Source organism: Lathyrus oleraceus, chromosome 5 (assembly GCF_024323335.1).
Source record: "Lathyrus oleraceus cultivar Zhongwan6 chromosome 5, CAAS_Psat_ZW6_1.0, whole genome shotgun sequence".
NCBI lineage: Eukaryota > Viridiplantae > Streptophyta > Magnoliopsida > Fabales > Fabaceae > Lathyrus > Lathyrus oleraceus.
This window is the reverse complement of record NC_066583.1, coordinates 373,200,274-373,222,839: the sequence shown is the minus strand read 5'-3', so window position 1 is coordinate 373,222,839 and position 22,566 is coordinate 373,200,274. Positions and strand designations below refer to the sequence as shown.

General features: G+C 38.9%; 1 long non-coding RNA gene across 1 annotated transcript; it reads left to right on the top strand.

Annotated features, from left to right (window-relative positions):
* The first annotated feature begins 18,419 nt into the window (after positions 1–18,419).
* On the top strand, positions 18,420–19,809 carry LOC127084856 (uncharacterized). The gene is made up of 3 exons (XR_007788807.1): positions 18,420–18,919; positions 19,084–19,339; positions 19,441–19,809. It is a non-coding gene; the product is annotated as an uncharacterized LOC127084856 (long non-coding RNA).
* Positions 19,810–22,566: the final 2,757 nt, after the last annotated feature.

Below are 22,566 nucleotides of genomic sequence, written 5' to 3'. Positions count from 1 at the left end.
AGGCAAAAATGTTCGTTTTCTTGTGGAATGAATGTGGGTACGACCGAAAAACCCAATGTTCTTAAACCAAAAAAACATGTCAATCCAAGACTAAAAAATCTAATCAATCAAAGTCAACCAAATGTTATTCAATCAAGCAACCGATTGTAGCATCTCGAATGAGTCTTAGCCAATGAATCGAAACCATGAATCTTAACCAAGAAACTGAACCATTTAAAATGAACCAAACGAATCAGATGCACCCTCCCTGAATTAGGGTTTCCACTACGCTCCCTGGTGAGCACCCTTAAACCCATGATTTTATGCTTTTTCGAATGCAAGTGGAATGCATTATGATACAATAAATATGTAGGTGAGATGAATGATTATCAGGATATGTGAATGCTTAGGGTTAGTGACCTAGATGAACTTGTGAGGGGTAGGGTGAATTTTGGGGTATGACAGTAGGCACAAGCTGATAATCAGGAAAAGTGAAGCAACGATAGAGAGGATCATAGAACTGAACCAACACACTCAAAAGTCCTTCATCCACATCAGCACACAAGATATACAAAAGCTTCCCATGACATTGTTTGAAGTCCAAAGGATCTAATACAAAAGATGATAGCTTCCTTAAATCTTTCAAATCTGGACATCTGAAACTGTACTTCTTAGTGTTCCTTCGTCCATAATCCATGGTCTGAAAATATTTGCAAATGAGACCTCAGTTCCTTGAAATTTATTTTTATGATGAATGTTATATTGTGCATGAATGCATGAATACAACAATCACAAATAAGGGATCACACACAAGGCAAACAAACAAAGGTTAAGGGATGAATCAAGTCATTGTCAAGATCAATCATCCATTTTGGTGGATTATGTCTTTCACCTTATCAACACCCAAGTTCCATTGATATTGACAAGACTTGATTGAATCAACCAAGAATCAAGGGTTTGTTGCGAGTCACGGGCATGGAGTCTGGGTAAGAACCATCCCAAAGGAGTGAACTAAGGATAACAACCTATAGATCATGTTCTAAAAAGTTCCTAAAGTCTTGATTCCGTCTATCGGATATTACCAGTTAGGATGACTGACTCATGAACCCATAATATTCTCAAGAGAAACTCGTCTGAGTGTAGTATCGCGTAACAACTGTTATCAAGTCTACACCTGAACAGTCTCCGCACTACGTCCTAAATAAGCCAAGGGGGGTTAAATGTTCTATGGTTCTTAGCTTCTCGGACCCCAAATCAGAGATAGTAATGCCTAACCACAAATAACTTGTGTGACATTCATAACTCCAAAAGGGTCTCCACTGAGTAGATGGGTCTCAAGCCAACTTGTTAAGGACTACTCCACACAAGTCGAACATGACTATACCATCCTCCTATCTTAATTGCACTCAAGTTCGGGTTAGAACTTATCTCACCACTCAGAGATCACCAAGCATAACAAGCAGATTATATCACACAAACAAATATACATACATCAACTATACAATTATATACACACAAAAAAAGTAGGCTAAACCCACTGGAGACTACTCCCCAGCAGAGTCTCCACTTAGTTTCTGTAGCGGTAAATTCATGACCATCAAGCTATGGATAAGCTAGACGTCAATAAAACCAGAGTCGCCACCGCACTTTTATTGTTTTCAAGGGAAAAGGGAAAAGTATGAACAAAACCCAAAGATAAGAAGTTTTCAAATCAAAACTAATAAAATTCCAGAGATTACAGGTAATGGGGTTGGTTACACAGAAGGAAGGTGTTAGCACCCAAAGTGTCATAGGTACTCCTAGGGAGCCCTTTCTTGTGTGCATGTGTGTTTTTGTATAAAATGATGTTTGCAATAAATAGAGTGGAGGGATGAGAAAAGAATTCATTAATCATATTTTTGTGTTTGACAAGGCCTTCGGACTTGTGCCTACGTACCAACATAAAATGAGGGATCAAAACCTCGTAGTTCGTGGTATAACTTTCAAAGTGAATGAGTTGCTTTTAACAAAATTTTAAGTTTAACAAAGGCACCAAAGGCCTACAAAGGTTTGAATGAGTGTTAGTTCTTTTTTTCTTTTGAAATTTTAAGTCAAGTATAGTTAGATTCATTTACAAGTTTGATTAAGAAAAGAGTTTTAAAATGCAATGGCATAAGGCCAAAGTTTCTAATTTGCAATATGGTCTAAGTTTAGAAAACAAACACAAGCAACGAAGATTTTTAAAAAGGGGGGAGAGATTTGAAATTAAAGAAGTCGGGAAGATGAAGAGACTAATCCTAAGATAAAATTAAAAATTTAAGAGTTGAAAAGATATGACCAATGGGATGCAATCCAATAGACAAGAATGTCATATAGAAACCCAAATTTCCGTTGGACTTTAGAATCAAGCAATATCAATACACAAATAGCAAGATGAAGAGCAAGACATCAAATAAAGATAGCCACATCCAAGCTTAGCAACTCCATTATCTTCTTCATAATTTCCCATGTATCAGATGACTTCAAAGAGAGGCATTAGACACAGGTTCAAAATAACAGCTTCAATCAGACCATGTTGCAGATGAACTCAAATGGGATCACAATACTTGCTTCAGATGAAGTTCAAATCAGAAGCACTTGGTTTCATGAAAGTTGGCATTGGCCAAGTCCTTTGCATAGGGAGTGTTTCCTAATTCTAAGTCCAATGTCTCAGATTAAATCCAACAGTCCACACAAGATGTCTTTTAGGGTTTTTGTTCTTATTATGTACATTAAGGTCAAAAGACCACAAACACAAACAAGTATATACAATCACAAAATAATCACAAAATAAGGCTCAAATAAGCAAAGTGAAAATGACATTAAAGTAAACAAGTTAAATGGTATGAATAATGGAAAATGAAATACGACTTAAAATTAAAGTGCATAAAAGTAAATGGTTTGAAATTAAAGGTTAGTTGTTATTTGATTAGAAGTTAGTATTGCTTTTGCTTTTGTTTTGTTTAAGTCATTCTTTGGAGAACACTCAACCCACTTGTCACAAGCATGAATTCTTGAACCAAGACATCTTCCAAAGGAAGGAAAAAAGGTGAAGTTTCCACACAATACCATGAAAGAGGGGAGACTTACAATCTCACTTACTAGAATGCTCTGCCTTTTTTTGTGTCAACAATTTAGCGTTATGTTAAGCAATCGTAATTGGACTTATGTAGAAGTCACAACTATTTGAGATCGGGCAATAGAAATTTTAGTGTTAATGCATGTTAGAGACATGATATTATGAACCATGCTCCTAAAACATACCACACTTAAAAATAATATACAAAAGGGTGGACCTAATCTCATCCACACTCATGTTGATTTTTCAATCAACTAGCCTTAGGATATGGAGATATCATAGGATCATGACATGAATGAAAAGAGAATGGGATCAAGATGAAAGGGGAGGGTAAATGGAATCAACACAAATTGGTCAAAGGAGGACTTTTATCAAATTAAAATCATTCATTCATTTTGGGAGATGAAATGTACATTTCATCAATCCCCTGAGTCCAATGATTTTAACTCAACAAAGTCAAATCAACCTTGACCAAGGCCTAACAACACAAGTCCAACAACACAAGTCAATATCAAATGCTCAACACAATTTATTTTGCAATTAAACAATTAAAATCAATTAAATAATGCATTAAATTAAATTATGGTTTGTCAAATTCCTAAAACCTCATCAAAACACCAAAGAAATGGCCATGAGATTTACCATAGGTCAAACAAGGTCAAAGGACCTTGGAGAAAAAATTTCATAATTTTTGGAAACATAAAAGTATTTTTAAACAATTAAAAATATTCACAAAATCAATTATATCATGAAAAATATTAATAATGATCCAAAAATAATTTTAATTCAGAAAATGAAAGAGGAATTTATTTAAATTTTTTTGGTGAAACTCTCATATTTTTTGGATCAATATTAAAATTAATATGAATTAATGAAAATAAATCAAATAAAAGGAAATATCAGAAAATAGAAAAAATGTGGACCACTTGATCTCCCTCATTAATTGAGGTGGCAGATCAAGTGGCTGCTAGCACGCTTTCCACCATAGTCACAAGACAATGTGTAACACAAGTGGTAATCCAAACTAACGCGCAAGATTAGATAATTTCAAATGGATCATGTGGCTCTGATGACTGCCAACTCACCACCGGAGCCAAAGCTCCGGTGAGCCTCACCGGACTGGTTCAGTCACAACCATCACCAAAATTAAAAACAAGGACATGAGTTTAAAGTAAAAATACCACTAAGCTCGAATCTGGCCTCAATTTATCCTAACTCCAGGTATATTGAGAGATACAAGGAGTTAAAATTTAAGGTGCACGATCTGTGTTACTTCGATTTAACCTCAAAGCAACTCAATCTCGTTGCCTACATTGGTAGGACTTCAGACAACCAAACATCCAAGAGAATTATGAAGAATTGAGTGAGAATCGAAGAGATTAAATTTTCTGGAAAATACCTTCAATGTAGGTCTGAATTCGATTGATCTTGCTCTTGTTCAGAACACTTGGAGGAGTAGAATTGAATTATCAAAAGGTTCAGGATTCTTGGAGATTTAAATCTCAAAATAGTGAGATTCAACCTCAATTTCCAATGTAAATTATCAAGATTATCCTCTGAAGTGAAAGGGTTTGAAGGTTTGGAAGCAAAGCTGGCACGCAGGGTCCATAATTCTGAGCATAGAGGGCTCTATTTATAGCCAAATGGTTTGATATTTGCACACTTGAAATGGAACCCAAAAATAGCAATGTGTAATGCATGAGTGCATGGGCGTGTACAGGCCCATGAAATCACTTCTTCTGATCCATAATTGAGTACAAGCAATGCTGAGATCATGTTGGAATGCAAGGCAGTGGTGTATGGAATGTTCAAGTTCAATCTTGCCAAATGGTGATACAATGTTCAAGCCATGCGCATCCCATTCAAATCTTGTCCAAAATGAATAAAATTGGACTTTTTGGAAAGGTTAGATCAAGAGGAACAACTTTCATGTTGGACACTTTTTCATTTGAAGCTTGGATCATGATGAAGTTTGAGGTGGAAGTTGGGAAAATCAAACATGTCAAAAAAAATTCTAAGTGTCAAGCCATATGTTCACTTATTCCACCTTGGCTAACTTTTTGTATGAGCTTCAAATGAGAAATATTCCTTCATCAAAGTTGTATCTATCTCAAAGTCCTTAAAAATGGTCACAAATTTGACCTCATTTGGATTTAATATGAAGGAGTTATGCATTTTTGAAGTTGAGGAAAATCACTTGTTCAATGGCATTGGTCCAAAATGACCTATAATGTATCCTCATATCACATGCATATAAAAGTTGAATTAGCTCTTCCTCCAAACATAAAAGTTGAAGTAGACATTTTGAACTTGACTTTGCAACTTGGAAATATTTCATCTCATAAAAATTGAGCAAGTTATGGCCTTGGATAGTTGACCTCCAAATTAGGGTTTAGACAAAATGACCTATAATCTTTCACCATAAAAAATGACTTTCCAAAAAAAACTAGCTTTATACTTCAACATGAAAGTTGTTTGGAATGTCATATAGAGTAACTTTTCTCTTGGAGTAATTTTCATATGACATAAATTATAGGAGATAGGGTCTAGGGAACCCCAGTTTTGATCAGATGAATTCCTCTGGTCAACCACCACCTACCAACTTGCTAGCTTGCAATTCTCTTGACTTTTGGGACCTAAGGGATATCACATATGCATAAGATGATAAAATTTTAAGTATCCCTTGAAAATTTTGATCAATTGTTGAAGAAGCTTGGTGAAGAAGTTACACAAGATACCCATATGAACTAGGTGTTAGACTATGGCACAGATCTAGAAGGGGGGGTTGAATAGATCCCAATTAAAAACTTGAGTCGGCGCTACCAATTTAAAAGAAAAATTGGTTTTAAAAATTTGTTTTAGGTGCGGAAGCGGCCGAGGAAAATTTAGTCTAAAACGAACCGTTATTGGAAAACCGGATATGCGTTAAGCTAATGGATAAGTGATAAATTGAGATACAAGTTACTACACTAATTGCACGATCAATGATATAATTCACTTACTAGCAAGCCTAGTTCCAATGAATCAAAACACCAAATTTAGACTGATGCAAACTTAAGACAATTTTGGCTTAAGCAACTTTACAAACACTTGGTGTGCATAAGCACTCCAAGTAATATTTGAGTTGAGTAAGTGATTCAATTTGTCCTAGTACAATATAATATTGTACTTAGTATTCAAACAGCAGTTTTAATCACTTACTCAACTTATATCAGCGTTTCGTAAAAATTGCTTAAACTAAAATCACTTAAATTTTAAGCTGAAAAACAGATTATGCAGAAAATTAAAGAAGACGCAGATTTGATGAGGCAGTTCCCCCGCCGTCCTCGCTTCGGGGTACGTCTGCCCTCAATTCTAAAATTAGAATTGAGATATAGATTAGCTATCACCTGTAAGATTTAATCGTTTTTACAAGGATTGCAAAGTATGTAAACAACAGAACTTCCACTGTGTTGAATGATACTTCTTATCCTTGCTCCTTGATTCAAGATGAATCAAGACCTTTGATCGTTGATGTTGGACCTCCATTTCCTGCCACTCGTTGAGGAACCTTCTGTTCTTCAATCCCTTGGCCCGGCTGATCACGAACACAAACGTATCAAACCCGAATCCTTCACTACACAAACACCGACTCCGCTACTAAACTGATGAAGACGTTTTCTTATCAGCTACCTTCGCTCAGCTGAATGTTAATGAAGGAATTCGTCCAAAAACCCCCAAACACAAACCAGTATTGGAGGATAAAACCCTAATGGTTTTATTCAAGAAAGAACCTGCCAAGACTTCAACTCGAACCCGATTCTCCAATCGCAACTACGAACCTTATCACCTTCTAACTATCACGAATCACATCAAAAGTTATTGTGTGCAGTTGATGTATTGTGAACTGTTGAAGATGAAGATGATGAATCTTTGACACCTTTTTCACTCTTTCTTGTTTCCTTGAACACTTGAATACAAATTGACAAATGTTGGTTAATAGAAGTGTTTTGACTTCTATATATAGTAACAGACAACATCAAACAAACATAACAGTATTTCAAATATTTGAAATAACTCAGAAAACTGAGTTGGCGCGCGAACGGTCGACCATAGGTCGGCGTGCGCTGACCCGTGGGGCATGCGTCGACCCTTATGGTCGACTCAAACATTTCATGCGCTGACCCGTGGATAGCATCACTATGCCATGCGCTGACGTGTGGTCGACACAAGGGGTTTATGCGCCGACCCGTGAGCTATGCGCCGACCCTATGGTCGACGCAAGCAGTTTTGCGCTGACCATCCTCCAGTTTGGGTTGAGCTTTGCGCTGACCCGTGAGCTTTGAGCTGACCCCTATGGTCGACTCAAAGCTTTCAAACCTGCAAAAAATTGTGATTTGTGCTTTTCATGCATTTAGTCATGATCACACTTTGTCTACATGTTTTTTGATGATTATAGTAGATTTAGAGGAACGTAGAAAAGGATATGGTGGGTAATGTGTTGCATTTGTTTGTAGACGTGCATGATGGTCTTTTGTCATCATCGAAACTTGATATCGTATGTTGTATGACACTTTGTCTTTACATACTCCCCCTTTTTGATGATGACAACCTGTATAAATCAACGTGACAAACAGCATGCGGTATTGACACATTTTGCACACTCCCCCTTTCTTTTGTAATCTAAGGCTATTTGCAGAAAGTGAAGGCGACTGTTAGTTGTGGACATTTTGTCTTGTCAGACTGTTAGTTGTGGACATTTTGTTCAGCACTTTTCTCCCCCTTTGACAACATCAAAAAGAGAGACAGAGTGATTTTTCAAGAAAATAACGAAAAAAATTTACAGGTAGTAGCAGAGATATAGATACCAACGAAATAATATCACACTTATATCATTTCTTACTAATAGTCATTAAATAAAAGGAGAAAATACATAAGGAAATAACGGTTGCATAAACATGCAGAACAGAAAAAAAACAGGAATGCATTCAAAGACAACAAGCAACATGTAATATGCATATGAAGGGCTATTGTCTTAAGTGACGGTGGCCGGGATGGTAGCAGACGCTTGGGTTTCTGCTAGGGTCAGCCAGAGTTTCTAGGTAATCACACACACCTTCCAGATGCCTAAGACTCCCGGTGACAGTCCGATCCAAATTTGCATACCGTTCATTTAGACTTGTGGAGAGATTGTCGAGCCGCTCATTTTGGGTCTGAAGTTGACTGTTAATTTGAGCAAGTCGGTCATCCTGGGATTGCATGAAGGATTGTTGGGCAAGTTGCATGCTTTGCATCATTTCCAACAGCTCTGAAGAATCAGCTTGATGTGGGGGGGATGGAGGAAATTCTTCCTCAACTTGGTGATACGGCTGGTAAGATTCACGTTGAGTTGTCCAGCTCGTATGTTGCCATTCGCCCCAGCCACCCCATCGTGGAACATCTTCTTCATTTGAATCCGGCTGCTGAACCCAAGCAGAGCCGGAGTAGTCATGCGTGCCAACGGGTGAAGGACTGTCGTCTCCACCATTGTAAGCAGCATCGTGCCTAGCTTCTTCTTCTTCTTCTTCTTCATTTTCCACTTCATCGTCTTGTTCTTCGCTTTCATCACTGTCAGCACTTAGAGGAACGTATCCTCTTCTAACAAACTTATATTTTCTCCGCTCCTTGCACCAAATATATCCCATCATAGACATGGTTTTTGTGCTAAACTCTTTGTCAGGTGAGATTGATGTGAACGGGAAAGACAGATGATTAACATTGGCGGCAGTAAGAACTTCTTGAATGAATGATCCGTAGGCAAGAGCAGTCCCTCGCCCGGAATCACGTAGATTATACATTCTACTAGCAATGTAGTATGGCCAGTTGATTTTTATCTTATTTTTCAGAATGTAAATCAAATGAACCTCGGGCTGTTCGACTCTGGAGAGACCGCCCTTCTTCGGCCGCAGGATGCGTGAGACAACCCACTGAAGAATCCTTTCTCCGGCGTTCAGCTTGCCGGCAGTGACGGTTCGTGGGAACAAGTCACTTTGCACAAACTCATCAGAATATGGTCGTGCCAGCATGTCATTTAATGCACTTTTAAACTCATAGCCCTCTATGTGGTTAGAGTCAGTCACCTCAGGTAGAGAATTTCCAGCTTCATCCACAGATATGTTAAAATACTTGTTCCAGAAATTTGATTTGATCGATACCTTTGTAGAGCCAACTCTGGAGGAAAGCTTGTGCCCGCGAAAGTTCTCATGAAGACCGGAGTAGAAAACTCGGACAAGGTCTTCACTGTATTGAGTGTTGCACTCCAAGAAGTTGATGAGTCCTTGATGCTGCAGCAGAGACAGGACTTCCGGTAGGTGCATGCGTTCAGCTTCAAGCTTGTAGAACGCATGTTATTGCACAACTCCTCGTTTACCGATGTCTTTGTTGAAAATTTCGACACGAGCAGGTGGAACGAGTGATACAGCAGATACGGGGAGAGATGCACCGGATGATTCTCGGGGTCTTTTGCCGGAGGGTCTGCGTGATGAGGAAGCCATTTGAGTAGGTTTGAGACTGAGTGTTTGGATATAGAGAGAAGGTTTAGTGAGGGTTTTGAGAGTGATTCTTCTAGAGAGGGGTTTTTCCCAATTTATAGTGGAAAGGTTAGGGTTTTTGGGAAGATGGAAGAGCAAAGAACAATAGCCACTAGGTAGATGCAAGTTACAAAGTAGTGGGTAGTTTGAAAGGTAATGGAAGGTAATTGCACATTTAATGATGTGAATGCATGAGAGATGATTTAAAATTTTTGCAGAAACATGAAATTATCGAGCGATGCGTCGACCGTACCCCTGTATGCGTCGACGCATACTGTTTGATGTTTGAGGAAATGCAAAAATTATTTAATCATGCGTCGACCATAGCCCTGCTGCGGTCGACTCATACAGTTCAAATTTCCATTTTTCACTATTCAGCACATGCAATGACCAGTTTGATGCATAAATAACAGTTCATACAGCGATAAACAACCAAAGAGAGATATCAAATATATGTATATAAACCACATCATTATGAGACATAACTATTGTAGTCATGAGACTTAGCAGAGAGAGAGGAAGAGGAACAATACACCTTAATGCCGGAGTGACTTAGTGAACATCAGATATGTGCTTACAACAACATAGATTTGTCAGAAGTACAGTATTAAGGTTTTAAATGGAATAATGTAAACAACAGATTAGAGTGCCCGTTCCGAAATATCGAGAATGCCAAGTTCTCGGCGAATATGAAAGAAAGGTTCAGTGGCTAGCGGCTTTGTGAAAATGTCCGCTAGTTGATTTTCAGTGTTTACGTGTTCAAACACGATGTCACCTTTCTCTACATGATCCCGAAGAAAGTGGTGTCGAATTTCGATATGTTTAGTGCGAGAATGTAGCACAGGATTCTTGGTCAGGTTAATAGCACTCGTGTTGTCACAAAAGATGGGAATACGTTCAAGTTTGAGGTTAAAATCCAATAGTTGTTGCTTAATCCATAGGATTTGGGCACAACAACTACCGGCGGCAACGTATTCCGCTTCGACGGTTGACAAGGCAACAGAAACTTGTTTCTTGCTATGCCAACTAACCAAAGAGTTTGAAAATAGGTGACAAGTGCCACTTGTGCTTTTCCTATCCGATTTGCAACCGGCAAAGTCGGAATCGGAAAAACCTACCAAGGAACAATCATTACCTTTGGAATACCATAGTCCATACTTCGGAGTACCGGATAGATATCGAAGTATCCGTTTAACGGCTTTTAAATGGGATTCCTTGGGACATGATTGATATCTTGCACACATGCATACGCTAAACATAATATCGGGACGGGAAGCAGTAAGATAAAGGAGTGAACCTATCATACCTCTATACCGTTTTACATCTACTTCCTTACCGTCTTCATCTTTGTTCAAGTTGGTGCACGTAGGCATGGGGGTGTCTATGGCCTTAGCTTTTGCCATGTCAAATCTCTTGATAAGGTCCAAACAATATTTTGTCTGGCTCACGAAAGTTCCTTCTTTGAGCTGTTTGATTTGCAGACCGAGGAAGTATGTGAGTTCGCCCATCATACTCATCTCGAACTCGCCCTGCATAAGGTCAGAAAACTCTCTCACAAGATTCATGTTAGTAGACCCAAAAATGATATCATCTACATAAATTTGCACTAATATCAAGTGCTTTCCTTGACGTTTAATGAAGAGGGTTGTGTCAACCTTTCCTCTTGAGTAACCTTGATCTAGTAGGAACTTGCTTAGTCTCTCATACCAAGCTCTAGGAGCTTGTTTGAGGCCATACAAAGCCCTTTTCAGTTTATAAACATGATCCGGGTACTCATGGGATTCGAAACCCGGAGGTTGTGCGACATAGACTTCTTCATTTATGTGACCGTTAAGGAAAGCGCTCTTAACATCCATTTGGAATGGCTTAAAGTCCTTTGCACAAGCAAAGGCAAGGAGAAGGCGTATAGCCTCGAGTCGGGCAACCGACGCATAAGTTTCCTCATAGTCGATGCCTTCCTCTTGGTTATACCCTTGCGCGACTAAACGCGCCTTATTACGGGTTATTACTCCGTTTTCGTCCAGCTTGTTCCTAAACACCCATCGGGTGCCGATTACTCGATGATCTCGCGGAGGAGGGACAAGGTCCCAAACCTCATTTCTGGTGAACTGATTTAGTTCCTCCTGCATTGATAAAAACCAGTGTTCATCGAGTAGGGCTTCTTTAGGGTTTTTAGGTTCCATCTGTGAAACGAAAGCGAAGTGATAACAGAAATTACTTAGCTTAGATCGAGTTGTTACACCCTTTGAGATATCTCCGATAATGTTGTCGATTGGATGGTCTTTGGAGGACTTCCAAGCTTGATGAAGATCATCGTTTGAAGGTGGATGATCTACTTCGGTTTCATCATGGTGTACATCTTTGTCCTCCTCAATTTTGACTATGTCGGGTTGATCAATCCCCGGCCCGCCACCTTTGAGTATGTCTTCGGATGATGTACCTGCACCATGAAAAACACTACCCTTTCCGACGTTTCTCGGATTGGATTCATCAAAAGTAACGTGTACAGACTCTTCTACAGTAAGTAATCGCTTGTTGTATATTCTATATGCTTTGCTAGATTGAGAGTATCCGAGGAAGATACCTTCGTCGGCCTTGGAATCGAATTTCCCTAAGTTTTCCTTTCCATTGTTCAATACAAAACATTTGCAACCAAAGACATGTAGGTGAGAAACATTTGGCTTTCGCCCTTTTAAAAGTTCATACGGTGTTTTGTTTAGAATGGGGCGAATGAGCACCCTATTCAAAACGTAACAAGCCGTACTAATGGCGTCAGCCCAAAAATATTTTGGTAAGCCACTTTCATTGATCATTGTTCTTCCCAGTTCTTCCAAAATTCGATTTTTACGCTCCACAACCCCATTTTGTTGAGGGGTACGTGGAGCGGAGAAGTTATGATCAATACCATGGTTACCGCAATATTCTTCAAATAAGTGATTTTCAAACTCACCTCCATGATCACTTCTAATTGCAACTATGTTTGTATTTAGTTTATTTTGGGAAAGCTTGGCAAATCGTTCAAAGGCGGCGAATGTGTCACTCTTGCTTACTAAGAAAATAGTCCAACAAAATCGAGAAAAGTCGTCCACTATTACGAAACCGTAATAGTTTCCTCCTAGACTTTTAATCCTAGATGGCCCAAATAAATCCATATGGAGAAGCTCGAGAGGTCTAGTTGTTGAAACGATATTTTTGGATTTAAATGAGATCCTCGTTTGCTTCCCTTTTTGACAAGCATCACAAAGGTGATCCTTGGTGAACTTAATTTTGGGGAGACCTAGGACTAGATCTTTTGAGACTACTTTGTTGAGTAAGTCAAAGTTAACATGTGCTAAACGCCTATGCCATAACCATGAGTCTTCACTCATTGTTACGAGACATTTGTCACTTGTTAACGATACTTCATTTAAGTCAAGCATATAGACATTGTTCACACGAAGACCATTAAACATACTCTTCTTATCATCATTATGTACAATTTTGCAATAATCTTTTGAAAACGATACATTGTATCCTTTGTCGCATAATTGGCTGATGCTAAGTAGATTGTGTTTAAGACCTTCGACAAGCAACACATCAGAAATAGTAGTAGAGGAGGGATTACCTACACTACCTTTACCAAGTATTGCTCCACGGTTGTTATCACCATAAGTTACATATCCCTTCTTCTTAGCCACGAAGTCAATGAAGAGAGATATGTCTCCTGACATGTGCCTTGAGCATCCACTGTCGAGAACCCATCTTCTCTCAGTAGTCTCGAGGCATTGTACCTGTGATAAGATAATTAACAAGAGAAGGTACCCAATGGCTTATTGGGTCCTGAGTGGTGAGGAACAAAATGGTTGCATTTGGGCATCCATTGATAAATGCCTTTAGGAACCAAAAATCTCCTAAATCTACATTTAGCAATGGAATGGCCTTTCTTGCAACAATAAAGACAAGAGAACTTTTCATTTTGATCACTTTTGCTATCTTCATCCTTTATAACATATTTGTATTTTTGATATGGATTAACCATACTTTTTCGAAAATTAGATTTATCAATAGCAAATGTAATCTTGGGCTCAAGAGCCTTGTCAAGTTTGGCTTTTAGGTTCCTTACTTCACCTTGCCAAATGTAACAAGTATCACACCCAAAGTTCATCATTCTACTTTTAAGGTCCTCATAACTTGTTTTTGTGCTTTCCACTATAGAAGCCTTAAGTGCCTCAAGTTTCCTTTCGGATTCTTGAATTTTTTGTTCTAAATGAGAAAAGATTTTCTTATTTGAGGCAAGCCTTTTAAAGGCCTCTTTTGCTTCACAGTGTAAAGTTTCAAAAACAGTTTGCAATTCATGATGAGACATACTAGAGGAATTTTCATATTTAGCATGTCGTACCTGTTTTTTCTTGTTCTTTTGATGAGCAGAGAGACATAGATTTGCATTTTCATCTTCATCACTAGAGCTTTCATCATCGGAGGAGTCGCTATCGCTTTCCCAAGCAATGTATGCCTTCCTTGGCTTTGATGGTTTCTTATGTGATTTGTATGAATCTTTTTCTTTTGTCTTTTTGTTCATCGGACAGTCCGGTTTGTAGTGACCCGGCTTTCCGCACTTGTAGCACGACCCTCTAGTTGTTTTTCCTTTGGAGTCATCATTTTTGGAGAACCTAGATTGCTTCCGGAAGTTTACTAAGTTCTTCTCGGAATGTTGGATGCCGTTCTTTCTCACGTAACGGTTGTAGCGTTTGACGAACAACCCTATATCTTCACTCTTGTCTTCTTCTTCTTCGTCACTCGATGAATAATCACTTTGCTCTTTAGCTTGAGACTTTGAGGAGGAAGTCTTTAGAGCTATTGATTTCTTTTCACTCACCTTTGCTTTGTCTTTCTTATCTTTCTTTTCATGTTGTTCCAAGCTTAAGAGAACTTGTTCGTGCTCTTGTAGTTTACCGAACAATGTTGTCAAGTCCAATATGGTAAGATCATTTGCCTCTTTGATGGCGGTCACTTTCGGCTGCCATTCCCTGTTAAGACATCTTAAGATTTTATTAGTAGCAACATCATTGGAAATAGGTTTACCTAGTGAATGTAATCGATTGATTAGATGAGTGAATCTCTTTTGCATGTCGGCAATGGTTTCCCCTTGCTCCATGAAAAAGAGATCAAACTCTTGCGTTAGTGTATTGATTCTAGCCAATTTAACATCGTTTGTCCCCTCATGGGCAATTTGAAGTGAATCCCACATGGCCTTAGCAGTAGGACAATGGGATACACGATAGTATTCGTCTACCCCTAATGAGGAGATTAAGATGTTTTTGGCTTTCCAATCATAGTTGTATTTCTTTTCATCATCATCGGTCCATTGTGCTTCAGGCTTAGGCACTATTTCATTATTCTCATTGGTCATGGTTATTTCAATTGGACCATTGAGAATAACATTCCATATTTTTCTATCTATGGAATTTATGTGCACCCGCATACAGTCTTTCCGATAACTATAATTTTCACCATTGAAAACGGGAGCTCTATTGTAAGCCCCTTTAGGTTCGTTAGCCATTTTCTATCAACGTTGTATTTTGAAGCACGGAGTGAACCAGAGCTCCTGATACCACTTGTTAGACTATGGCACGGATCTAGAAGGGGGGGTTGAATAGATCCCAATTAAAAACTTGAGTCGGCGCTACCAATTTAAAAGAAAAATTGGTTTTAAAAATTGGTTTTAGGTGCGGAAGCGGCCGAGGAAAATTTAGTCTAAAACGAACCGTTATTGGAAAACCGGATATGCGTTAAGCTAATGGATAAGTGATAAATTGAGATACAAGTTACTACACTAATTGCACGATCAATGATATAATTCACTTACTAGCAAGCCTAGTTCCAATGAATCAAAACACCAAATTTAGACTGATGCAAACTTAAGACAATTTTGGCTTAAGCAACTTTACAAACACTTGGTGTGCATAAGCACTCCAAGTAATATTTGAGTTGAGTAAGTGATTCAATTTGTCCTAGTACAATATAATATTGTACTTAGTATTCAAACAGCAGTTTTAATCACTTACTCAACTTATATCAGCGTTTCGTAAAAATTGCTTAAACTAAAATCACTTAAATTTTAAGCTGAAAAACAGATTATGCAGAAAATTAAAGAAGACGCAGATTTGATGAGGCAGTTCCCCCGCCGTCCTCGCTTCGGGGTACGTCTGCCCTCAATTCTAAAATTAGAATTGAGATATAGATTAGCTATCACCTGTAAGATTTAATCGTTTTTACAAGGATTGCAAAGTATGTAAACAACAGAACTTCCACTGTGTTGAATGATACTTCTTATCCTTGCTCCTTGATTCAAGATGAATCAAGACCTTTGATCGTTGATGTTGGACCTCCGTTTCCTGCCACTCGTTGAGGAACCTTCTGTTCTTCAATCCCTTGGCCCGGCTGATCACGAACACAAACGTATCAAACCCGAATCCTTCACTACACAAACACCGACTCCGCTACTAAACTGATGAAGACGTTTTCTTATCAGCTACCTTCGCTCAGCTGAATGTTAATGAAGGAATTCGTCCAAAAACCCCCAAACACAAACCGGTATTGGAGGATAAAACCCTAATGGTTTTATTCAAGAAAGAACCTGCCAAGACTTCAACTCGAACCCGATTCTCCAATCGCAACTACGAACCTTATCACCTTCTAACTATCACGAATCACATCAAAAGTTATTGTGTGCAGTTGATGTATTGTGAACTGTTGAAGATGAAGATGATGAATCTTTGACACCTTTTTCACTCTTTCATGTTTCCTTGAACACTTGAATACAAATTGACAAATGTTGGTTAATAAAAGTGTTTTGACTTCTATATATAGTAACAGACAACATCAAACAAACATAACAGTATTTCAAATATTTGAAATAACTCAGAAAACTGAGTTGGCGCGCGAACGGTCGACCATAGGTCGGCGTGCGCTGACCCGTGGGGCATGCGTCGACCCTTATGGTCGACTCAAACATTTCATGCGCTGACCCGTGGATAGCATCACTATGCCATGCGCTGACGTGTGGTCGACACAAGGGGTTTATGCGCCGACCCGTGAGCTATGCGCCGACCCTATGGTCGACGCAAGCAGTTTTGCGCTGACCATCCTCCAGTTTGGGTTGAGCTTTGCGCTGACCCGTGAGCTTTGAGCTGACCCCTATGGTCGACTCAAAGCTTTCAAACCTGCAAAAAATTGTGATTTGTGCTTTTCATGCATTTAGTCATGATCACACTTTGTCTACATGTTTTTTGATGATTATAGTAGATTTAGAGGAACGTAGAAAAGGATATGGTGGGTAATGTGTTGCATTTGTTTGTAAACGTGCATGATGGTCTTTTGTCATCATCGAAACTTGATATCGTATGTTGTATGACACTTTGTCTTTACACTAGGGTTTCCAAGGCAAACCAATTCCAAACTCTTAATGAATTCTTGATCAAAATAACATGTGAAGATCATGAGGATTCATATATAATGTCTAGAGCCATAGTAGACCAATTCTTGATTGAGCTCCTTACATTGAGGGTCTTAATCCCTAGATATGAGCTTGATGAATCAAAGGTGAGCACATGCCCTTCCTATAAAAGAGTTAGTGCATACAAAGACATATTTTTGGTATTTTGGTTAGTAAAGATGATAAAGTACAAAGTATGATACAATCACATGATGCTTGGTGGTCTCTCCCAAATGCAAACCCAATAAATGAGGGGTAAATGGGATGCCAAGTTGTGATCCCAATGCCAATGCATATGATGAGATAGCATGAGGGATCTTAGGGTCAAAATTGGGGTCTTACAATTGTTTTTATATTTTGAGAAAGGTGTTATTAATTTCGGATTGCACTAAAGAATATGGATAAAGGTGGGTACTTCGAACTACCAAGCCAAATGTCTTGTGTTCGAAGTATTCAGAATGAGTGTAGGAAGCTCCAATCTCACCCCTTCTTTATCGCTTAAGGCTCGTGACATACGATCCTAATCACCATTTATTATCTTTTCGAAATTGATTTGGAAAAAGACCGTTTGACGTTGGATCAAGGGTTTGCTTATTGTTTTTTTTATTCGAAAAAGACCGCTTGACGTTGGATCAAGGGTTTGATTATCGATGATGAATGAGTGAACGTTCCTAATGCCTAAGGAGTAGCTAATCAAGCAATAAAAGAAAGCAAGTAAAAGCATACATCGGAAAGGGGAGAGGGGTACATGTAAAGTACAAGGGAGTGCGGAAATAAAATCATTCAAATGAAAGTTAATTCTAGAATTTAAACAAGTCATAAAACTAGGGGAGCATGCAAGATTAGCCTATTTCTAACTCTAGGGGTAAAATTGTCAATTCACAATTATGGTTAATATTGAATTAAATTTCTGATTATGAAAATCCTAACTAAAATTAATTCTAAATCTAAAATCTAATCCAAATTTCTAACCAAAGATAACATTTCTAATTATATTTCTAAGAATATTTCTAATATTTTTTAATTAACTCTAAAATTCTAAAACTATTATTTAATTCTAACTCTATTATTAAAGAATCTAATAATATTTCTAATAACATCTAATTAATTCTAATGACTAAAATGGTAATTAAGAATCTAAACTCTCATCATAAGCTAATTAACAAACAAAAAAATGGAAACGGGCCTTTACCATTGGGGAAACAGGCCCAAGCCGGGTGGTTCACTAGGCCATGGAAGGGGTGTGAATAGCATTTGGGCTTCAGGCCCAAAACTCTCGTCATCCAAACCCGGATTCTCTTATGCATAGTAACACATGTATCTGCAAGTTCAAATCAGATTTTCTACGCCCTCTCTCACCTCCATCCAAACCTACACGGATGAAACCTAAATCGCTCGAACCCAAACGCCAAACTCCTATTCACCTTGAGTTTTACCGGAATAGAGTTATATTCATATCTCGCACACATATTTGGGACGAAAACAAATGAGGAATACTTACCAGATTGGAGATCCGTCGCGCCGGTTCTGGCGACGTCGACGTTCACGGGTCAAGCTCTTCCTTCTTCTTCTTCCCGCAGCTTTTTCGTTCTTGATTTGTTGCTTTTCTGGATTTTAGGGATTGCATTTCAGAATGGAATCACGTGTCAAAGCGTTGCGTTCATCTCTGACGGTGTCTCAGAATTCGTGATGTTTGTGACGTGCGGATACCATATGACATCCATTGTTCCTCCTCAGTCGTGCGCAAACAGCAGGAGATAGTTGAAATGTGTCGACGACGGCAAACGAAGGCTCACCGGATTTAATCTTCAACTCGAACAGGTATGGATTCACGCTTCTTATCTCCTCCGTCTTTCTTCTTCAATTATGCATTCTTCCTCTATCTTCTTTTTCTGAACTGTCGATTCTATGCCATTGTCGCGTTTATTCCGCTAATGGCGTGGGTTGAGATGTGATGAAGGATTGAAGAATTTCCTCATGTGTAGGGCGTTCTCCTGCTCCGAGCTTTTGCCAGCAATGTGGATTCCTTGTTGTGTTGCGATGTGGATAGAAAATCAACTCGACTTGATGATGGAGATGAAATTTTGAACCTCTCTTTTGTGATTTGAAGCGTGAAAATTTGTTATCCCCTCCACCACCCACTGAACCGAAGCATGAACGAGTATATATAGTGATGAGAGAGTATATGATTCTGTTAGAAACTGAATCCGAATTCGGTTCGAATTTTCAGTTAGAGATGAGGTTCCTTTTGTAGTTAGCTTCTTGATTGAAAAAACTGTTAGATTTTTATGCAGGATTTCATTTGGATTTTATGCAGATTTTTATGTTGTGAAGTTTTGCAGGCTTGGTAGCTGCCGCTTTGGATTGTGGCTTTGGTTGGTAGCTGCGTTTCACTCTTGCCATGGATGTAGTAGCTCATTTTGTTGCGGCGCCGTTTTGTGGTTATCACTGCTGCTTAGTTTTCTGCAGTTTTATTGCGCATTGGCTTATGCTTGGCGAGTGCATTTTGTTGTTTGATGCAGTTAGTTGCGTTGTGTAGCAGCTTTGGTTTACTGTTTCGGTTGCATTTAAGTTGTTTTGGTAGCAGTTGATGGCTAATTACTTTTCCTTTCATTGTTTTATTTTTTGGATGATGTTAATGTATGGATTGGATTTTGTGGTAATTGTATCAACAATGGATAATTGGTATGAATTTAATTGTTGAAATTGGATATTTGGTTTTCAATGGATTAGTGAAAAAATGTAAAAAGATAATTGGACTTAGTGAAAGGTTTATGGATTAAAAAAGAAATGGATTATTCAATTGATGAATGGATAAACAAATTGGTTTATGGATATGGACACAAATTTGTGGTTAAATGGGCTTAAGGATGGTTTGGATTAAATGATCCACTAATGAAATTAAAAGAAAATGCTACTAACTAAAATAAAAATGTCAAAATTAGTTTGTAATAATAAAAAAACAAATGTTCTAAAATTAACCGGCTAAAGAAAAGTGATGAAATGGTTATGAAATCGAACTAATTCTCCAAAGTCGATTTGAATCTCAAGGATCAAGTTTTGAATATAAATTCAATATGAACCTTTAAAATCTGATAGAGTTATATATTATATTGCATATTCTGGTAGCTTAGATTCAATCTGAGCCTTTCCTTAAGATTAGATCTGAGCCACTCAGTTATGCTGAGCTGGCATAGTTTGTTACACTTGTGTGCTTTATAAGCATTTCTCTTGTAATTCTTTCATTCAAGAAATACAATATGAATTTCCCAATTATTCTCTCTAACAGATTCTGAGATTCTATCATGGTATCCAGAGCTTCTTCATCTTTTTCTTCGATCCAGATCTAGTGCTTTTTCATGGCGTCGCCGTTTAACAGCGACGGTGCCTTTCCTTCTTCTCAGGTCAAGCTTTCGCATCTGATCTCCGTTAAGCTTGACGATAAGAATTTCAAACAGTGGAAGCAACAGATAGATGGTGTCATTCGTGGTCACAAGCTTCAACGCTTCGTCACTTCACCAGTTGTTCCACCGCAGTTTTCATCTAACTCAGACGCTGCACTCACTGGAACTATCTCAGCTTACCTTGACTGGGAGCAACAAGATGCACTTATATGCACTTGGCTTCTCTCAACAATTTCTGACTCTCTTCTTCCCAAATTGGTGGATTGTCGTCACTCATGGCAGGTTTGGACGGAAGTTCACTGGTACTTCGCCACTCTCCTCGCCACCAAAGCTCGTCAACTCCGGTCGGAATTGCGTCATCTCACGAAAGGATCGCTCGTGATTACGGAATTCATGGTTCGCGTTCGCGAAATCAGTGATTCGCTGATTTCTGTTGGAGATCTAGTTCCGCTGCGTAACCTAATTGAGATCGTCCTCGATGCGCTACCTGAGGAGTATGATCCTATAGTTGCCGCCATTAATAGCAAAGAAGATCTCAACTCTTTGGACGAGCTTGAATCAAGTCTTCTTGCGCATGAATCGCGCCTTGAGAAGCATCGTAAGGCTGTTCTCCCTGAGCCGGCGACGGTGAATCTGACTCAAGCAGCTCCGGTAGGTTCATCAGCTGTTTCTGAGCAATCCGTCATTGGAACAGAGTCGTTTCCTCAAGGTACTAGTCATATTACTGCGCACGCTGAGAGCCATGGTCACAATTCACGAGGAGGTCGTTTTGGCCGTAGTGGTGGTCGGTTTGGCCGTGGTGGAGGTCGCTTTGGTAGACCTCAATGTCAGATTTGTCACAAATCTGGACATGATGCCTCTATCTGCTATCATCGTTACTCTGCAACTTCGTTTACTCCTCCAAGAGCTTCCTTCAATCCATTCATGATGCCTGCACGTCCTGTGTATCACCCGTCCTTTGGTTATGCTGCTCCTAGGCCACCACCTCAGCGTCCTCCTCAACCTCAAGCTCTCTACACTGGTGTGGATCCCTCATTCAGCAATCAATGGTGGTACCCTGATTCAGGTGCGTCTCACCATGTCACACCTGAGGCGTCAAATTTGTCTGATTCGATTTCATTGCCTGGATCCGAGCATGTGTATATGGGTAACGGCCAAGGTCTGTCTATAAACTCTGTAGGCTCTATGTCTTTTTCATCACCTGTTTGCCCTAACATGCCTCTCACCTTACACAACTTATTACTTGTGCCTAAGATAACTAAGAATCTTATCAGTGTCAGCAAGTTTGCACAAGACAATAACGTTTTCTTTGAGTTTCACCCTAAATTCTGTCTTGTAAAATCTCAGGATTCTTCTAAAACTCTTCTGCGTGGCTGTGTTGGTGCTGATGGCCTATACAAGTTTCCCAATCCTTCTGCCCAAATGTCTCAGTTGTGTTCTAGTTCCAGTTCTTCAGTACATTGTAATTTAAGTACATCATGTAATAGTGATCCTAGGTCTATTACTCTTAATGATTGTACTTCTTCTTGTACTGATGTCTTATCTAATAATAAGATTGATTCAGCTCTTGATTCAGCTTATTCTCAATTTCCTGAAATTAATGTTGCTGCTCTTAATGCTTTACCTTCTATTTCCAATAGCAAGTATGCCCTCTGGCACTCACGCCTAGGTCACCCTCATCACCATGCACTTACAGAAGTTTTGAAGCTTTGTCACATCCCTATCCCATCTAAGCCTAGTGGTGATCTCTGTCATGCATGTTGCTTGGGTACATCTCATAGATTGCATGCACCTTTATCTAATACGGTTTATAATCATCCTTTTGAACTTGTGGTTTGTGATTTGTGGGGGCCTGCCCCTGAGAAATCCTCAGGTGGCTTCACTTATTTTTTGACATGTGTTGATGCCTACTCTAGGTTTGTGTGGGTCTTCTCTCTTAGGCTCAAATCTGATACTTTGCCTCAATTCATTCAATTCAAAACTATGGTTGAAATGCAGTTTAATTGCAAAATCAAAACAGTACAAAGTGATGGTGGGGGTGAATTTAGACCTTTTACAAAGTAC